Below are 20,546 nucleotides of genomic sequence, written 5' to 3' on the forward strand. Positions count from 1 at the left end.
AGGATAACAGCTGATCTCTCAGCAGAAACTCTACAAGCCAGAAGGGAGTGGCAGGACATACTTAAAGTGATGAAGGAGAAAAACCTGCAACCAAGATTACTCTACCCAGCAAGGATCTCATTCAGATTTGATGGAGAAATTAAAACGTTTACAGACAAGCAAAAGCTGAGAGAGTTCAGCACCACCAAACCAGCTTTACAACAAATGCTAAAGGAACTTCTCTAGGCAAGAAACACAACAGAAGGAATATACCTACAATAATGAACCCAAAACAATTAAGAAAATGGGAATAGGAACATACATATCGATAATTACCTTAAATGTAAATGGACTAAATGCTCCCACCAAAAGACACAGAGTGGCTGAATGGATACAAAAACAAGACCCATCTATATGCTGTCTACAAGAGACCCACTTCAGACCTAGAGACACATACAGACTGAAAGTAAGGGGATGGAAAAAGATATTCCATGCAAATGGAAACCAAAAGAAAGCTGGAGTAGCAATTCTCATATCAGACAAAATAGACTTTAAAATAAGGACTACTAGAAGAGACAAAGAAGGACACTACATAATGATCAAGGGATCGATCCAAGAAGAAGATATAACAATTGTAAATATTTATGCACCAAACATAGGAGCACCTCAATACATAAGGCAAATACTAACAGCCATAAAAGGAGAAATCGACAGTAACACAATCATAGTAGGGGACTTTAACACCCCACTTTCACCAATGGACAGATCATCCAAAATGAAAATAAATAAGGAAACACAAGCTTTAAATGATACATTAAACAAGATGGACTTAATTGATATTTATAGGACATTCCATCCAAAAACAACAGAATACACATTTTTCTCAAGTGCTCATGGAACATTCTCCAGGATAGATCATATCTTGGGTCACAAATCAAGCCTTGGTAAATTTAAGAAAATTGAAATTGTATCAAGTATCTTTTCCGACCACAATGCTATGAGACTAGATATCAATTACAGGAAAAGAGCTGTAAAAAATACAAACACATGGAGGCTAAACAATACACTACTTAATAACGAAGTGATCACTGAAGAAATCAAAGAGGAAATTAAAAAATACCTAGAAACAAATGACAATGGAGACACGACGACCCAAAACCTATGGGATGCAGCAAAAGCAGTTCTAAGAGGGAAGTTTATAGCAATACAATCCCACCTTAAGAAACAGGAAACATCTCGAATAAACAACCTAACCTTGCACCTAAAGCAATTAGAGAAAGAAGAACAAAAACATCCCAAAGTTAGCAGAAGGAAAGAAATCATAAAAATCAGATCAGAAATAAATGAAAAAGAAATGAAGGAAACGATAGCAAAGATCAATAAAACTAAAAGCTGGTTCTTTGAGAAGATAAACAAAATTGATAAACCATTAGCCAGACTCATCAAGAAAAAAAGGGAGAAGACTCAAATCAATAGAATTAGAAATGAAAAAGGAGAAGTAACAACTGACACTACAGAAATACAAAAGATCATGAGAGATTACTATAAGCAACTCTATGCCAATAAAATGGACAACCTGGAAGAAATGGACAAATTGTTAGAAATGCACAACCTGCCAAGACTGAATCAGGAAGAAATAGAAAATATGAACAGACCAATCACAAGCACTGAAATTGAAACTGTGATAAAAAATCTTCCAACAAACAAAAGCCCAGGACCAGATGGCTTCACAGGCGAATTCTATCAAGCATTTAGAGAAGAGCTAACACCTATCCTTCTCAAACTCTTCCAAAATATAGCAGAGGGAGGAACACTCCCAAACTCATTCTACGAGGCCACCATCACCTTGATACCAAAACCAGGCAAGGATGTCACAAAGAAAGAAAACTACAGGCCAATATCACTGATGAACATAGATGCAAAAATCCTCAACAAAATACTAGCAAACAGAATCCAACAGCACATTAAAAGGATCATACACCATGATCAAGTGGGGTTTATTCCAGGAATGCAAGGATTCTTCAATATACGCAAATCAATCAACGTGATACACCATATTAACAAATTGAAGGAGAAAAACCATATGATCATCTCAATAGATGCAGAGAAAGCTTTCGACAAAATTCAACACCCATTTATGATAAAAACCCTGCAGAAAGTAGGCATAGAGGGAACTTTCCTCAACATAATAAAGGCCATATATGACAAACCCACAGCCAGCATCGTCCTCAATGGTGAAAAACTGAAACCATTTCCACTAAGATCAGGAACTAGACAAGGTTGCCCACTTTCACCACTCTTATTCAACCTAGTTTTGGAAGTTTTAGCCACAGCAATCAGAGAAGAAAAGGAAATAAAAGGAATCCAAATCGGAAAAGAAGAAGTAAAGCTGTCACTGTTTGCAGATGACATGATACTATACATAGAGAATCCTAAAGATGCTACCAGAAAACTACTAGAGTTAATCAATGAATTTGGTAAAGTTGCAGGATACAAAATTAATGCACAGAAATCTCTGGCATTCCTATATACTGATGATGAAAAATCTGAAAGTGAAATCAAGGAAACACTCCCATTTACCATTGCAACAAAAAGAATAAAATATCTAGGAATAAACCTACCTAAGGAGACAAAAGACCTGTATGCAGAAAATTATAAGACACTGATGAAAGAAATTAAAGATGATACAAATAGATGGAGAGATGTACCATGTTCTTGGATTGGAAGAATCAACATTGTGAAAATGACTCTACTACCCAAAGCAATCTACAGGTTCAATGCAATCCCTATCAAACTACCACTGGCATTTTTCACAGAACTAGAACAAAAAATTTCACAATTTGTATGGAAACACAAAAGACCCCGAATAGCCAAAGCAATCTTGAGAACGAAAAATGGAGCTGGAGGAATCAGGCTCCCTGACTTCAGACTATACTACAAAGCTACAGTAATCAAGACAGTATGGTACTGGCACAAAAACAGAAAGATAGATCAATGGAACAGGATAGAAAGCCCAGAGTTAAACCCACGGACATATGGTCACCTTATCTTTGATAAAGGAGGCAGGAATGTACAGTGGAGAAAGGACAGTCTCTTCAATAAGTGGTGCTGGGAAAACTGGATAGGGACATGTAAAAGTATGAGATTAGATCACTCCCTAACACCATACACAAAAATAAGCTCAAAATGGATTAAAGACCTAAATGTAAGGCCAGACACTATCAAACTCTTAGAGGAAAACATAGGCAGAACACTCTATGACATAAATCACAGCAAGATCCTTTTTGACCCACCTCCTAGAGAAATGGAAATAAAGACAAAAATAAACACATGGGACCTAATGAAACTTAAAAGCTTTTGCACAGCAAAGGAAACCATAAACAAGACCAAAAGACAACCCTCAGAATGGGAGAAAATATTTGCAAATGAAGCAACTGACAAAGGATTAATCTCCAAAATTTATAAGCAGCTCATGCAGCTCAATAACAAAAAAACAAACAACCCAATCCAAAAATGGGCAGAAGACCTAAATAGACATTTCTCCACAGAAGATATACAGACTGCCAACCAACACATGAAAGGATGCTCAACATCTTTACTCATTAGAGAAATGCAAATCAAAACTACAATGAGATATCATCTCACACCAGTCAGAATGGCCATCATCAAAAAATCTAGAAACAATAAATGCTGGAGAGGGTGTGGAAAAAAGGGAACACTCTTGCACTGCTGGTGGGAATGTGAATTGGTACAGCCGCTATGGAGAACGGTATGGAGGTTCCTTAAAAAACTACAAATAGAACTACCATATGACCCAGCAATCCCACTACTGGGCATATACCCTGAGAAAACCATAATTAAAAAAGAGACATGTACCAAAATGTTCATAGCAGCCCTATTTACAATAGCCCGGAGATGGAAACAACCTAAGTGTCCATCATCGGATGAATGGATAAAGAAGATGTGGCACATATATACAATGGAATATTACTCAGCCATAAAAAGAAATGAAATTGAGCTATTTGTAATGAGGTGGATAGACCTAGAGTCTGTCATACAGAGTGAAGTAAGTCAGAAAGAGAAAGACAAATACTGTATGCTAACACATATATATGGAATTTAAGAAGAAAAAAAAAGTGTCATGAAGAACGTAGGGGTAAGACAGGAATAAAGACACAGACCTACTAGAGAATGGACTTGAGGATATGGGGAGGGGGAAGGGTAAGCTGTGACAAAGTGAAAGAGCGGCATGGACATATATACACTACCAAACGTAAGGTAGATAGCTAGTGGGAAGCAGCCGCATAGCACAGGGAGATCAGCTTGGTGCCTTGTGACCGCCTGGAGGGGTGGGATATGGAGGGTGGGAGGGAGACGCAAATGGGAGGGGATATGGAAACATATGTATATGTATAACTGATTAAATTTGTTATAAAGCAAAAAAATAAAATAAAAAAAAAAAAAAAAAGAAAGTGAAAAGGCGGACTTCCCTGGTGGCACAGTGGTTAAGAATCTGCCTGCCAATGCTGGGGACACGTGTTCAAGCCCTGGTCCAGGAAGATTCCACATGCCACAGAGCAACTAAGCCCATGAGCCATAACTACTGAGCCTGCACTCTGGAGCCCGCAAACCACAACTACTGAAGCCTGCATGCCTAGAGCCCATGCTCTGCAACGAGAGAAGCCACCGGAATGAGAAGCCTGCACACTGCCATGAAGAGCAGCCCCTTCTCACCGCAACTAGAGAAAGCCCGTGCATAGCAATGAAGACCCAATGCAGCCATAAATTAATTAATTAATTTAAAAAAAGAGAAAGTGAAAAGGCAAGACATAGGCTGGGAGTAGATATTCATAATTCATAAATCTGACAAGATCTTGTATCAAGACTATATAAGGGAAAATAAAGACAACCCTATTTTTTTTAACACAAGCAAAATAAAATATCTCCAAAGCTGAAAAAAAAAAAAAAAAAAAAAAAAACTAATGCAAAGTCAGAAAAGAGAATCTAATGTTCCTTAGTCAAGAGGGGGAGGAGAGAGTCCCATAAAGAAGGAACTGTTGGATGGATGAAGATTGAGAGCTGAAAAGTTATTTACTTTGCAGGAGGTGTTGATTGAAGCCGCTTATCTTCTAATTATCTCTGGGGGAACTGCTTGTGATTGTGGTAAACAACAGTAATGATGACATTGGAACACATGGGGGAAACTTCTGGGAACTATAATTTATGTTGTCAAGAACACTTGTGTTTACAATATCCTCATTCTTACCTTCCCTTGAAATAAAGTCTGGGTGACGAAAAAAAAAAAAAAAAAAAAAAAAAAAAAAGAAGTGCTACCAGCAGATGGTAGAAGACAACATTATACTATGGGTGAGCATAATGGGGAGACCAGGGTCTTGATCCAGGTCAGATTTCTTCAGAGACATCAAACCAATAGGATATATATATATATATATATATATATATATATATATGAGGAAATTTATTATAGGAATTGGCTCACACAATTATGGAGGACAAGTCCCACTACCTGCCATCTTCAAGTTGGAGAAGGGAAGCCAGTGGTATAATTCAATCCAACTCTGAAGATCTGAGGACCAGGGCAGCTGATGGTGTAAGTCCTGGTCTGAGTCTGAAGTCCAGGAACACTGATGGCTGAGGGCAGGAGAAGATGGTGTACCAACTCAAGCAAAGACAGCAAATTTGCCCATCCTTCACCTTTTTGATCTATTTAAGCCCTCACTAGACTGGATGATGCCCACCCAAAGTGGTATGGGCAATCTTCTTTATTTCTTCCTTCCTTATTCAGCCTACTGATTCAAATGCTAATCTCTTCCAGAAACACCCTCACAGACACACCAAGAAATAATAGTTTACCAGTTATCTGGGCATCTGTTAGTCCAGTCAAGTTGACGCATAAAATTAACCATCACAGTCACTTAACAGATCAACATGTGGATTAAAAACAATACTTGTGCTTCATTTTCCTGCCATGTACTGTTTGGGTTTTTTTAACATAAATTTATTTATTTATTTATTTATTTTTGGCTGTGTTGGGTCTTTGTTGCTGCGTGCCGTCTTTCTCTGGTTGCCTTGAGCAGGGGCTACTCTTTGCTGCTGTGCGCAGGTTTCTCACTGCGGTGGCTTCTCTTGTTGTGGAGCATGGGCTCTAGGTGTGCGGGCTTCAGTAGTTGTGGCTCACAGGCTCTAGAGTGCAGGCTCAATAGTTGTGGCTCACGGGCTTAGCTGCTCCGCGGCATGTGGGATCTTCCCGGACGAGGGCTCAAACCCGTGTCCCCTGTATTGGCAGGCAGATTCTTAACAACTGTACCACCAGGGAAGTCCCTGTGATGAACTTTTGATCTAGTGAGTAAACTGGTTTCCTGAGTCCTGTGTACTGTTCTAGAAAATTAATCAGATCCAGGAAAGGGTTGAGGAAATCTCTGATTTATAGCCAGCTGGTCAGAAATATAGGTGACAACTGGACTTGCAATTGACATCTGAAGTAGAGGGACATCTTGTGGGACTGAGCCCTTAACTTGTGGAATCTGATGCCATCTGGGTAGATAGTGAGTCAAAATTGAGCTGAATTGTAGGATACCCAGCTGGTGTCCAAGAATTGCTTGGTGGTGTGGGTAGAACGCCCACCCTGCCCTGCACCTTGCCCCTTGCACCCGCCTCAAACACACACAATGGAATTGGTTGCAGAACCTTTTCATAGGCAATAAAAATCATGGAGAAATTTTGAGCTCAAGAATGATATGGTTTCAATTTCCCAGAGCCACTGTAGGAAGAAGCCACAGGATGAACAAAGGAAGACAACATTAGCTTCCAGAGTGTGGTCCAGATACCACAAGGTGAAAAGGGATCTGCACTGCGGTACTGACAGTAATGAGAGTGTTGGAAGAATAAAAGCAGAACAGAGAGAATTTGTGAATTTCTCTCACAGATGACTATCTAGGGAGGGTGCATTCAAAGATGGCTGTGGTTCTGAGCCTGGACTGGGAGAAGTGTCATCAGGAACAGAAACAGTTTCATCTGGAGAAGAGAGACTTGGTGGAGAACATGATGGATTCAGTTTGGGATATGTTTGGAGGAAGGGATTCTGGCAGAGCAATCAAATGGAACATTTTAGCAGTCAGGCACTTAGAAATGTAGGCCTGGAACTCTGGAGCTCCGAAATTTTAAGCAATGATCAGCCAACTTCAAGGTTCTTTAAATCATGGTACATGGATAATTAAACCAGGAAAGAGCATTTTTAAACAAACATTTAAGTACTACCTTCTCTCTGGGCTGGCCTGTCTCAGTAACTACACCCAGTTAAGAGGGTCTTCCAAGTCTCCTGCCTCTTTGCTCTTCTTAACCAAGGAAAAGGGGAAAATTCCAAAGAATTCTTTCATAACAGAGAGTAAATGTAGGGTTCAGTGAGTTTACCCTTATTCTTAATAGGCTCTAATTAAATGAGCTAACTGGCCGTAGATGGTTAGCATTATACTTTAATTAGTAGAGGCTTAAAAACTCCTCCTTCTGTAAACCTGGTAGGCAAGGATGAGGCCTGCAGCATTTCAACAGGACTCCATCAAAGAGAAAGTTGGTTGGGAGAAGAGCAACTTCTGCATTAGAGGCCGGGGCCCTATGAACAAAGCTGTAACTATTGGGGTTTCATGGTCCCCAATCTCAACGTTTGGATCCTGTGAAACAGATTCTATGGTGGGCAGTTTCCCCCAAGCTCCATCCCTACTGTAAGTTACCAGGCTGGCATGAATTTTAATATTAGAATCAGGCTATATTGCTAGAGCTATAGGAGTAATGACTCTCCCTCTGGGTGGGATTTGAACAATCCATCCCTTTCCTAGAAAGTTCTTCTGAGATATTAACATTTTTACATTTTACTATGAAACCAAGACATGATCTCACAGGTGCTAGGATCTTCTTAAGCAATCTGTGCCTCCGTTACTCCATTTAAAAAATGGATGAAATATTATTGTATATCTCATGGGATCATGGTGAGGATGGAAGGAGTTAATTTACATATGGCATATTAGGTATTATAGTAATGTATGTATAGAAGAGTGCCTGGTTCATAGTAAGTGCTCAATAAATGTTAGATTTTTAATTTTTATCATAGTAACTCTCATTCAGGGCCCTTCTCTTCTACATTTTTTTCCCTGAAAATGTTAATTTTACATTACCTGCATTGTTACTTAAGAGTTCGTTTGAATGCACAGTTCTGGGCCCCAAACTATACCAATGGGATCTCTCTATCCCTGGGAATGGATCCCAGAAATCTGCCTTTGAACAAGTTTTCTAAGAGATTTTATTCTCCCTGGAGTTTGAGACCCACCAGTCTACTGGGATTATATGAAGTATGGATGACATTTCTGCCTTGCCTTCATGTCCTGCTGCCTGGATCAGCTATGGAAGTATTCCATCATCTAGAAACCCAAGACCTGAGATGTGGTAATTGTTCAAGGCACGGTGGAGTCTGAGTCAGGATAACGTCAGCAAGATCACTCTGAAGAACCCCTGAGTCTTGTAAAAATTTACCTCATGATCTGTTATGATCAATTCCTGGCCTGCAGTCTCTGGAGGGAGCCTCCTACAGATATCAGCTTCCCTAGAAGGAGATCTGTTTAGGGAGCCTGGTGATGCTTTGAATACATCTGTCACCACATCAATCAAGTCAGATCCACAACGTTCATGATTCCTGCTGCTTCCTGGCTGTGAATTATCTGATTCCCTGGCATGTCAGCATATCAAATGATTCATTTTGAACCTCAACCTCACTGGATGTGACATTTGAATTTGACTCCTCTGCGAATCTTTACCCCAGAGCAGCTACCATGTCTCATATGAGAATCTTGCCACATCATCATAGTGATCACAATACAAAATAATGTCCTATTGTTATGACTTTATGGTTGACTGTCCAAAAACTTTCACAGCTTTTATCTGGCAAGCCTTCACAATGGGAGTGAGAAAAAACAGGAGTCCCTTCTGCTTTATAGGAAGCAAAACCTCAGGGAGTTTATGTGACTTACCTAAACTCACCTAACAGATTAGAGGCTAACATGACCAGCAATTCTCCATGCTTGCAGCATGGTCTTGTCCTGCTACCCTACATGGCCTCCAGCCATTGTGTCCTCAGGGTAGAGAAGAGGTGAGGAGCAGTGAATCGGAGTCCATCACTCACTGCTTTGTGATCTTGACAAAACCCACCTCACAGTGGTGAGATAAGGATACAGTGTCAAGCATAAAACTCCATGCAGGTGCTGCAGGTTAATATCCTTGCCATTATGATTAACTACAGACATCACTGACAGTAAGTGATGGTGGTCCTGACCAAAATGGCTGACATTCCATCAGGATCCTGTCTCCTCTCTTACATATTCTTTTTGAGAAAGAGGATAATTGGTTATTATGTTCCATTTCTGTCTTCTTTTGCTTTGATAAAGTAGAGAAAACTTTTGGAACGTATTCCCCAGTTTTCAACAACTGTAGACTAAATTATTATATGACATTATATTTGACACAGAGAATTGAGGGGTTTTCTTCCCCAGAGAACTGAACTTAAGCTATACTCCTGTCCCAAATCAAATGAGTTCAGTTACTCTGTTTTGTTCCAGTAACTTTTTGACCAAATTAAGAAGACATGGTATTCACACACACACACACACACACACACACACACACACGACTATTACTCAACCATAAAAAGAATGAAATAATGTCACTTGCAGCAACATGGATGGACCTAGAGAATATTATACTTAGTGAAATAAGTCAGAAAGTGAAAGACAAATATGATATGATATCATTTATATGTGGAATCTAAAAAGTAATACAAAAATAAAAAATAAAAAATAAAAAGTAATACAAATGAATTTATATACAGAACAGAAACAGACTCATGGATATATAAAACAAACTTGTGGTGGTTACCAAAAGGGGAGAGGGAGGTGGGGGAAGGACAAATTAAGGGTATGGGATTAACAAATACAAACTACTGCATATAAGATAGATAAGCAACAAGGCACAGGGATGCCCATTATCTTGTAATAACCTATAATGGAATAAAATCTGCAAAAATACTGAACCACTATGGTGTACCCCTAAAACTAACACAATATTGTAAATCAACTATACTTCAATTAAAAAATTAATAATAAATTAAAAATGCTGAAAAGATACACTAGATCAGATGAGCAGGTGAGATACGACCAGGCAAGGAAAATATATTAGTTGGATGAATTTCCCAGATACCTGCTTGACCTGGTAAGCTGGTCCCTGACTAATTTCTCAACCCCATCTAGAAAGTTAGAATGAAATATTAAATAAAGGAATAAGTAAACATGCTGACACTCAGGGAACAATTTGCCTTAGATGATGTAATTATAACTTTCAGTTAATTACAGTCACAGAGATTTTATGCCTCGTCTCACAATCACTTCCTGCTAACAACAAGTTAATTCATTGCCACTACCTTTGCACCTTTCTGTTCCACATACAACACTCACCAGAACTTAAAAAGACCTTGGGGGAAACTGCAAAGTGAGGGAGGAGAACGAGTTACCTGTCAGGCTAAGGGCCATGGAGGTTCTGAGTGCATAAAAAACTCCAATAGAGGCAACATCCTAGAGGATTAGCGTATTAACACAACAACCTGCATTCTCTGTACATCTAATGAGGAAAATCCTCCTCCTGCCTGCCACTGCCCCTCCCCCACCAACTCCCTGAAGCATCTGGTACCCTGGGAATTTGTTCCCACCCAGGCAGGGCAAGTGAAGCCTGACACAAAACACTGTGAGCATCAGAGCAGCTATCTGACATGCAGAGAAATGACCCATGAGGGGAATGTAACCCAAGAAAATAACTTGTGGGAAAACAAAAATATTCCCAGCAGCACTATTTTTAAGGGAAAAAACTACAAAGAACGAAAAAGCAGACAAGTGTATAGAAGCACCAAAAATACCATGATGGAATACTACACAGCTGATAAAAATAACAAGTTTATGGACTACGAACATGTAAGAATGTTTATATAGAGGAGTGTGAAGTGGAAAGTTACAACTAACAATGTAAAAATTAATTTCTATGTCTGTGTCTAAATCCTGAACACTGCTGTAAAAATTCTCACCACCCGAGAGATTAGAATCTTTATGAATTTATCCTATCTCAAACTAAACGGACCACATTACTGCATTTCTCTAGTAAGAACATTCTCTCAGTCTTACAACTTCTACTTACATTTCTTCCACTAGTCTCACACTTCTCAGCTATCTCATAAGAGAATCCTAGGAGTCGTCTGTGACTCTTGGTCTGCCTGCCTGATTTTGGCAACACAATCCCTCTCCTTTCTTGTGTTCTAGCCACAAGGGCCTGTTGGATCCTTGAATTTGCCAAGTGCTCTGCTGTCTTGAGGTCTTGCCTTATGCACTTCCTGCTCCCTAGAAGGCCCTTGCTTTGCATAAGTCAACTCAACCAAGTCTCATATTTATGCCCCTCCACTGTTATCCACATGCACGTTTCCCTTCATAGCACCTAGCATGCTGTGTAATTATAGATATATTTGCATGACTAGTGGCTTACAATGTCCCCCTCCCCTAAATAAACTGTACACTCCATGAGGAATCTGGGCTGTTCACAATCATATAACTACCTAGCACTTGACAGAGTGCCTGGCCCAGACTGGTTGTCTAATAAAACTTTGTGAATGAATGAATGGATGTATGAATGAATGAAGTGATGTGAATATAATTTTTTTATTGAAGTACAGTTGATGTACAATATTATATGTTACAGGTGTACAAAACAGTGACATAATTTTTAAAGGTTATGCTCCATTTATACTTATTACAAAATATTGGCTAGATATGAATATAATTTAATATTCATTAGGTTTTATTTTTTTCCACAAAAATACCATGTAGTGTAGACTAATGAAAATGCCTTGCACTCATTCGAATAGTACTTTCTAATTTCAAAGCATTTTCATATACAATGATACAATTTAAAAATTCTTTAGTATCCTATGAGGTAGATATTCCAGCTTTACATGTGAAGAAATGGAGACTTGGGGAAATGAAATAATTGGCCCAAGCTGAACTAAGTGGTAGAGAGAGGTATGGAATCCACACTTGCTTGGATTCAGGCCAGTGACTTGGACCTTCTGCCTCTGTGGCTCCGAATATGTCACCGTGTCCACTATAGGATGCACTGGGAGCACCAGAGGGCTGGAAAGTGCAGAGGCATCATCCTGATGGCTACTGATACTTGAGAATGATGGGAGGTGATGGGGTTACAGTCTGGGAAGAGGGTCCTGGCCCTGGCCAGGGAGGGTTGGAGTGATGAGGCAGTGGGCAGTGGGCCTCAGATGTGGCTCTCAGGTCACTCTTTCATATGCAACCTGCAGTTGTTCAATGCCTTGTTGTCAGTGTTACTCTGGCGATCATGCAATAGGTATATGAAACTATTGATTACTGATAATTGCACAGATGGCTCCATAGTCATCAAACTCAGATGCAACACAACAGAACCAATAGAGCATGGGCTTGGGGTCCAAGCTCCTGGGCTGAACGCCAAAGGTGTGGTCAGAAAGTCAAGTGACACAGAGATGTCAAGGAGAGTCAACATGGATATATCAACACCATCACTCTGGCAAAGCTATGACCTTATTCATCATATTGTTTGTCCTATCTGAATATTTATAAAAATAGAAGCTCAAAGGGCAGAAGTGTAGTGGGAGGGAGTATGATATAAAAAGGCAAGTAACCAAATGAAGGCCTAACCCTGAAGGCAGAAAACCCTTTCTTGGGTCACATGCTTCTAGTGCACCCTTGTCATCATTTCAACTTTCACACTGTGTTAAAGCCTTCATCGTCTTTTCAACCCCTGTCTACGGCAGCTTTCCATAAAGAGCTTGATGACAGCTCTGTCTGTTGGGAAAACCACAGCCTCATTTTTCTCTCTCTTCAGAAGAAGAGAGAAAAAACCCTTAGAACTGTGATACCTGCCACCACTTAACAAGGTGGGCTTGCAAGGCCAGCAGTGGAGAGGCTGGTTATTTCTTCCCTGACAGCATTTGTAATTCCAGCAGCTGCCTCTAGGCAAATGGCAGGTGGTGCCTGATGTTGATTGCACAGGCCCAAAGTTGAGATTCACCCCAAACAAGTATAACTAAAACAAATCATGAGTTGAATGTTCACTGCCTTTCTCATGCTTTTTGCATTATTAAATTACTAAATTTTTTGCATTATGCTTTTGTATTACTAAAATAATACTACAGTTATTATTAATAACATAATTACTTGAGAGGAACACTGTAACATTGAAACAAATCCAATAATAAATATAGCTACCATTTTTAACACCTTGCCTATGTTACATTTTTCATTTTTCACAATAACCTTTTTACTAGCAAGGAAAATGAGATTCAGACTTACCAGTAGGGTGCGAAGTTGGAAGTTAGGAGATTAAGTCTGTTCCCAACTATGTTATTAATTAGCTGTGTGGCCACAGGCAAGTCTAGTTACCTCTCTGGACTTCGATTTCCTTTCTGGAGACAGAAAATGAGTGAGTTAGACTTGAAGATGGTGCAGGTACCTTCTTGCTTTAAGTGTCTTCAGGCTGAATTTTATTGCTTTCTTTCATCAATGATTGTTCTAGTTCTTGTTTGGGGTTTTGGGTTTTTTCTTTCCTAATCTCCATAGTTTTCTCATCATCCAACTCTCAGCTTATCACCTCTCAGTGAGATTTCATTGACCAATCCTGCTAAAATAGCTTGTCCAGCCTCCCACTCTTTATTACAAAGTCTAAACACCTTGGCATGGCACACACAACTGCCGCAGATTGGCCCCAATTTTCTCCTCCAGAACCTAGTAAACAGTCAATGAATATTTGTTGATTGAATTTATGAATAAATCCAATTTATTAAAAGTTCTTTTGATTCTGTCACAAAAACCCTAGAATTGTGCTGTCCAATATGGTAGTCAATAGCCACATATAGCTATTTAAATTTAAATTAAAAGTTCAGTTCCTCAGTCTCACTGGCCACCTTTCAAGTAGTCAATGCTGTATGTGGCTAGTGGCTAGTGTAACGGGCAGTGCAGAATAAAACATGTCCATCATTGCGGAAAGTTCTACTGGGGAGTGCTGGTCTAAATTCTGGCCCTTTCTCTCCAACCCCACCATGATTCCTCACCTGGATTCTTATAACAGTCTCCTAAGTGGCCTGAGAGTAGCCTCCTCCCATGCTAGTCCATTCTCCACTCTGCCTCATTCATTTAGTTCATTTATTCATGCAGCAGATATTTAAGGAGGACCTTATACATGCCAGGTCTTCACAGGAGACCAAGCAGGGCACGAGTCAGACCTAGTCCTGCCTCTGTGAACTTACAGGCTGGAGATAATGTGTGTATGTCATTCTCACACTTCAGAACTAATGTTGGGTCCTCTACCAAAGTACTCTACAGTGTTGTTCCTAGAATTCTGGGCTCTGGGGGATACAGCAGACAGAGTCAACTCTACTCTCAAGAGGGGGTTAACTGATGGAGAGGTTCCTGTGTGTGTGTGCGTGTGTGTGTGTGTGTGTGTGTGTGTGTGTGTGTGTGTGTAAAATGGCAGGAGGGCCCGTGGGCTGCATCCCTGTGACCTCATCTAATCCTAATTACCTCCCAAAGGCCTCACTCCATCTTCTGATATCCTCACACTGGGGTATAGGTTTTCAACGTATGAATTCAGTCCATAACAGTGGTTGACTACCTAGCAGCTTTTCCCCTCCTTCTTCTTTACACACAGAAGTCCACTTCCACTAGAGAGGCCAGTTACTTTCCCAGCTTCATCATAGGCAGAACATAGGCGTGTGACCCTATCCTGACCCTTGATACTAAGGAGAAATCTGCCAGGGGGTAAAATTTTGGAAAAATTTTTCCTCCCTATTTAAAAAAGAGAGATAAAACTCGAATGGTGTGCACTGTCTCCCTGTCTTCCTTTGGATATTTTTGTGAAGACATAATGCTTAATGCTAGATGGCTAACCTACATCCATATGGGAGAGACTAAAGAATGACAGATAAGTCAATATGGAATCTTTACTACCTTGTTACTATATTAATCACCCTCATAAAATAGATTCCTCCTTGTTTAAGTTACTATTAGTTAACTATTTGTTTATTTGCAGCCAAGATGATTCCAAAGGACTATGGTATTACAAAGACAGCCCTACAACACATTGCAGGAAATTTGTATTCAGCTGTAATTTAAACAGGTTAAAAAATGTGTTTATTATAATTTTCTTCTATTACATGACAGGCAAAATAAAGAACATAAAGAGCAGGACAAAAAGAATAGCTAGTGTTGGGTTTGGAAAGGCATAGGACCATCAGCAAATAAGCTGGTAGTAAACAAAGTAAATAGCCAGTACTTTGCCACACACTGGAAAGAATCACATTCTCCTTTGTAACTGAGAAAGGTTGTATTTAAAGGGAACATTGGGTAAAAGTATAAACAAAGACTGAGAACTCTCTGAAAACAGTAAGGGTCTAGAAGCAAGAAAGCAATAATCCAGTGCAGATCAGAGCAGGATACTAACAGTGTAGCCTAAGAAGAGGGTCAGTGGAATCCAGAAGACAAACCTAAGGTCTACATCAGACCACTGTCTTCTCTCAGCTCAGCTCTATATGTTTCAGTAATTCTCAACTAAGCTTTCTGCTTTTCTTAGTAAGACCCAAGTTAAAGTGCCCCTCAACATACTGCTACATATAGATACAAGGTCTGCATGGGTCTGCTCTGATTTGAAATAAAGATTCTGACACTCCTTTGTCAGATTTTTCTACCAAGATGAACATCTTTCTGGGGGTATTGCAATTTAGATATTTATTAAGCACTTTTATAAGCTGGTGGTATTATAGCTACTTCCAAAGTTGATTAAACAGACACAGCCAAGGAAGGGAGGATGGCTCCATCTGTCCATTAATGATGCTGGCAGCCCTGAGCAAGAGATCCAGGCATGGGGCAATCTGTCACATCTCAGTTATGAATGTCCTGTGGTGCTTTTAACGGGAACCAAGGTGCTGCACTAGGCAGCTGTCCCCTAAGAATAAGACTCCTTGATCTGAGGCAACTAGAATTAAACCACTTACTTCTCCAGAAAAAAAGAAATGGATTCCATGATGTGGTCTACCTCCTTTCCCATTGTTCACACACTAGTTTTTTAAAAAGGGAAACTTGAGTTCCCTGAAGGGAAGCTGATCCTAATGTTTGGTAAAGTACTATGTTTAAAGAAAACCCCACAAAACTCAGAGCTGTGAATGAATGACACAAATGTCTTCATAAAACTGCAGCCTGTGTGAAATATGGCTGATCCAACACATCAGGAATTAGTGAGTCTTCCCACAAGGCCCAGCTTGCTTTAAGGCTAAAAATGGAATGAGAAACTCCAACTCATGTCATCTAATCTGATCAAGGGCAGAGTCTTTGGGCTATTCTCTCAGCATTCAAGGAATGTGCTATTATTCCCCTGATAGCACACAAACTCTCCATGAGTTGCAGAGTCCCAGTGGAGATGTAAGTGTTTTGCCTCTGGTGAAAATGAAATTCCATGGAAAATGTGACACAAACACTACCTTTTGGGTCTCAAATGAATCAGGTTTTATGCCAGAAAGACTTTTCTCATCAAAACTGTACTTTGGGGAAGTGGCTCTCAAAGGACTTGTGGGGCTTCCTGATGGTCCTCCAGGGCAGGGGTCCCCAACCCCTGGGCCATGGACCGGTACTGGGCCACAGCCTGGTAGGAACCGGGCTGCACAGCAGGAGGTCAGTGGCAGGGCAGTGAGTGAAGCTTCATCTGCCGCTCCCCCATCGCTGGCATTACCGCCTGAAACACCCTCCCCACCCACCCCGGTCCGTGGAAAAATTGTCTTCCATGAAACCGGTCCCCGGTGTCAAAAAGGTTGGGGACCACTACCCTAGGGCCTGACTGCCCCCCCAACCCCTACCCTGTGACCTGTTCTGTTTTACTCAGGTTTAAAAAGGGGAAAAATATAGAGCAGTGGGAAGAGTATGGTCAGGGGAGTCAGATCTGTGATTAAATTTTAAGCCTGCTGCTTCCTCACTGTGTGATATTGGATACATTCACTAATTTCTCTGAGCATCTACCTTAGAGGGTTGATGTGAGCCAATATATGTAACATACCTAAGAAAACACAAAGGATCAGATTGTTAAAGCATACTCATAAGAATAGATCTTACCCAGTGTCAAGCTTTACTAATAACATCAGTGAAACAGGTCATTGCAAGGCTCAGGTAAATCAATGAGTGGTCTGAGACTAATGCAGCCGCCCAGGCCCTTTTATGCCACATCAAGATATTCTCTTGCCCAGATGAACATAGAAAACCTTTAAGCCATATATATAGCCACATCACCTACACGGAAACGAGTCATTGGGAAGTACCTTCCTATTTATATTCAGATAGTTACCTAATTTACTTTACTTTTTCCCAGAAACCATGCTCAACGTATCCATAGGTTCTAGATTTGTAACAAATGAGCAACCCAGGCAGATCAGGTATCTCCTTATAAAAGCATTTCATAGATAAGGATCCTGCAACTAGCAAATATCATTAGTATGCTTAGTTGGATGTCTATCATTAGCATGCTTACATGAAGATTTGACTGAGTTACCTTCCTTCTGTCTGTCCCATGGGCTTCCCCCCGGGTAAAGAGAGAGGATGGATTGTAGGCCTATTGTTAAACACTTCCTGCCTAGAACCTAACCCAGACTGGAACTTGACAGATAGTAGCTTTTATCACATTATGAAAAATAATAACTACGATATGACTGTGCTTACTGTACTTCTATTTCTTCCTGACTTTCCAGGTCTCGCCTAATTCAGCCTCTCTCTTTCATCTAGGCCTCACCTGTCCAATTGTGTGCAATTCTCACCTCAGCCTTTTCTCCCCTTATTCCATTCTACTGGCTCTACCCATCTTTCAAGGACAGTCAAGAGCCCCTTCCTCCTGAAAACATCCATGTCTACTTCTGCCCTCTGATCTCACCCTTTCTACCATCTCTAATCCATGATCTAACACTGAATTTAGAGTATCTTACATCATTCTGTTTCTTACTTTTGTATGTATGACAGTTTTCTTTCTCTAAATAGGTTATAAATCCTAGAAGAGCTGAGAACTCTAACTTGCTCTGAGTCACTTATACCAGGAAACATTGCTTGATCCACCTCCCCAACAGACGTGGTCCCATGTTATTGACTCCGTCAACACCCCACTTCCCATACTGTGAGGTTATCATAATTTCTTGTAATTCCAGATTTAATTGTTGTTTCTCTTTAAGGGCAACAAGCTCCTGGAAGACAGGGTCATGTCTCTTTTGCTCACTCTTATAAACCTAGTGCCGGATACAGCACCTGGCAAGGAGTAGGTAATTAATAAATATTTGTTGAAGAACCTGATTTTCTAGTGGTAAAACTAGGTGGAGCAAGGAGGTCCATTAATGTATACAATGAACATATTGAGCACCTACTCTGGACACTCAGGGTGCAGAGATGAATAAGACATGATTTCAGTCATCTAATGTCTGGCCTGAGAAAGTTTGAGTCAACTTCTTTACCACCACTATCTGGGTCTATAGATATGTAAAAAAATGTTAAGCAGATAAAAATCAAACCCAAATCCCATTAGTTAAGCCCAATGAGTTAATGGGAAGAAAGTAGAAAAAATAGGGGAATGTAGCTCTAGAGGGGTGTGGGTGCTCTCAGGAAGACTTCCTGCTCCCACTGCCTCTTCTTCCTCCCCAGTGGCCATCGTACAAGTTTTACCACTGGCCTCAACTCATGTGAAATCCTTACAGCAATCCTTAAATTGAGCTTTAACTTAGTAAATAGACAGTTGTGTACGTATACACTAGGGCACCTTTCTGGATACCTTTTTTTTTTAGAATGACACAATCTGAATAGCATTCCGACTTGTTTATAGCAGATTTTGGCCACCAACGTAAAGCTACATGCTAATTAACTATATTGTTCAAATCAGATAATAATATATACTTAATTTTGTCCATCGTAATATCACACTATGTAGTAAAAGACATCATCTTATCATTGCTTTTCCTAAATCAACAACTCTCATAAGTTTGGTACAGGGTCAGTCCATTCCTTAGTCTTCTGAGTAATAAGGGAATCAATGAATTTGGTATTTATTAGTTGTATCTTATGAAAGCTAAAGAGAAACTCTAGTGGGCCAATCTCTCAACTCCTCCTGGGAAGAGGGGCTGGGATTATGGAATGGTGGCAGATGGATTCATATATGATATTTCCTCAAGTATGTAAGGTGATTCCCTTCCTTCCTTCCTCCCTCCCTCCCTCCCTCTTTTCCTTCCATCCATTCTGAGCCAAATGATTACATAGTGCTGCTCAATATGAGAAAGTTTCTTCCACTCAGGCTTTCACCTTCCGAGGCTCCTTCTTGGTGCCCAAGCTAAAGCTGTCTGCAATCTACACCGACATCCCTAGCCGCCTTTGGCCGTATATTAAAAAGATTGATTCTTTCAAAAGCAATTAGCTGGCTGCTTCTTTTGCCCCATTACATTTGCCCTCCCACTAAGGGGCTTCTCTTCTTCTTCCCTCCTGGAAGGTGAGCTCCATATCCCTTGGTACTCTCTTCAAAGCCTTTTCCATGCTCCGTCCTCCTCTTCCACAATGTGTTAGTAATTATTTCTCTGCTCTCCCACTAAACTGGAGCTCTTTGAAGGCAGGATCTGTGTCTCATTTGCCTTAGCATACCCAGTGCCTTCAAGCGGGCCTGGCACATGGTGAGTGTTGAGTAAATGTTTGGATTTAATGAATACATTGAATCAACGTTGAATCAGAGAACAAATACTTAGCATCTGGGAGATACAAAAAGAAGTAGGTTTAATGATTCATATTCGAGCACTTCATCCATCTGTGACAGAGGAATAAATGGCAAGGGATCCTATAGGCTACAACACCCTTCTGGGTGAAGCCAGGGTGGGTGGAGAGGCAGTAACAAGAAAGAACAATAGAAATTTGATCTGTGTCTTTTGTAGTCTCTGGGGACAGCCGGACAACACTGATTTAAAGAGAAATTTGAGGGGAAAAAAAAAACCAGACAAAAGAACCCCCTCAACTGGTTTCAATTTAGCCAATGTAACCCCCTTCCAATTTATCAGGACTCAGCACTTTTTTTTTTTCTCTTTCCACACCACTTAGAACTCTGACCAATGATCTCAGATGGTTCTTTTTTCCCACATAGATTTTGGTACCATCTCTAATGCATTCATTTGGATTAAAAATAAAGACAAAAAGAATTACAGTTGCTTAAGAGGCCTCTTCTGTCCCCTCCCCGATCTGTCCATAGGAGGTCCAAAGCCCAGAAGTCTACTTGGAGGGCCCTGGCGGAGGCGTCCTGAGGAATGTAAACAGCATTATGAAACCAGAACCTTAGAGTTTTGGTGAGAGAATGGAGTTTTGGGAGGTCCCTCTCCCTGATGTGTCCACGAGTTGGAGTTAGCTATGCTTCTAAGAGATGGAACAGCCATT

The 20,546-nt window shown here is 40.3% G+C and overlaps 1 long non-coding RNA gene across 2 annotated transcripts in view; it reads right to left on the reverse strand.

Annotated features, from left to right (window-relative positions):
* Positions 1-20,546, reverse strand: part of LOC309799984 — a 77,481-nt gene that overhangs the window by 37,544 nt on the left and 19,391 nt on the right. For both annotated transcript variants that reach the window (XR_014293382.1, XR_014293383.1), the window contains exon 3: positions 13,419-13,531. This is a non-coding gene — a long non-coding RNA (uncharacterized lncRNA). The remainder of the gene's footprint in view (positions 1-13,418; positions 13,532-20,546) is intronic.

The sequence above is a fragment of the Mesoplodon mirus genome, assembly GCF_964341445.2.
Source record: "Mesoplodon mirus genome assembly, chromosome: 3".
Classification (NCBI taxonomy): Eukaryota; Metazoa; Chordata; class Mammalia; order Artiodactyla; family Ziphiidae; genus Mesoplodon; species Mesoplodon mirus.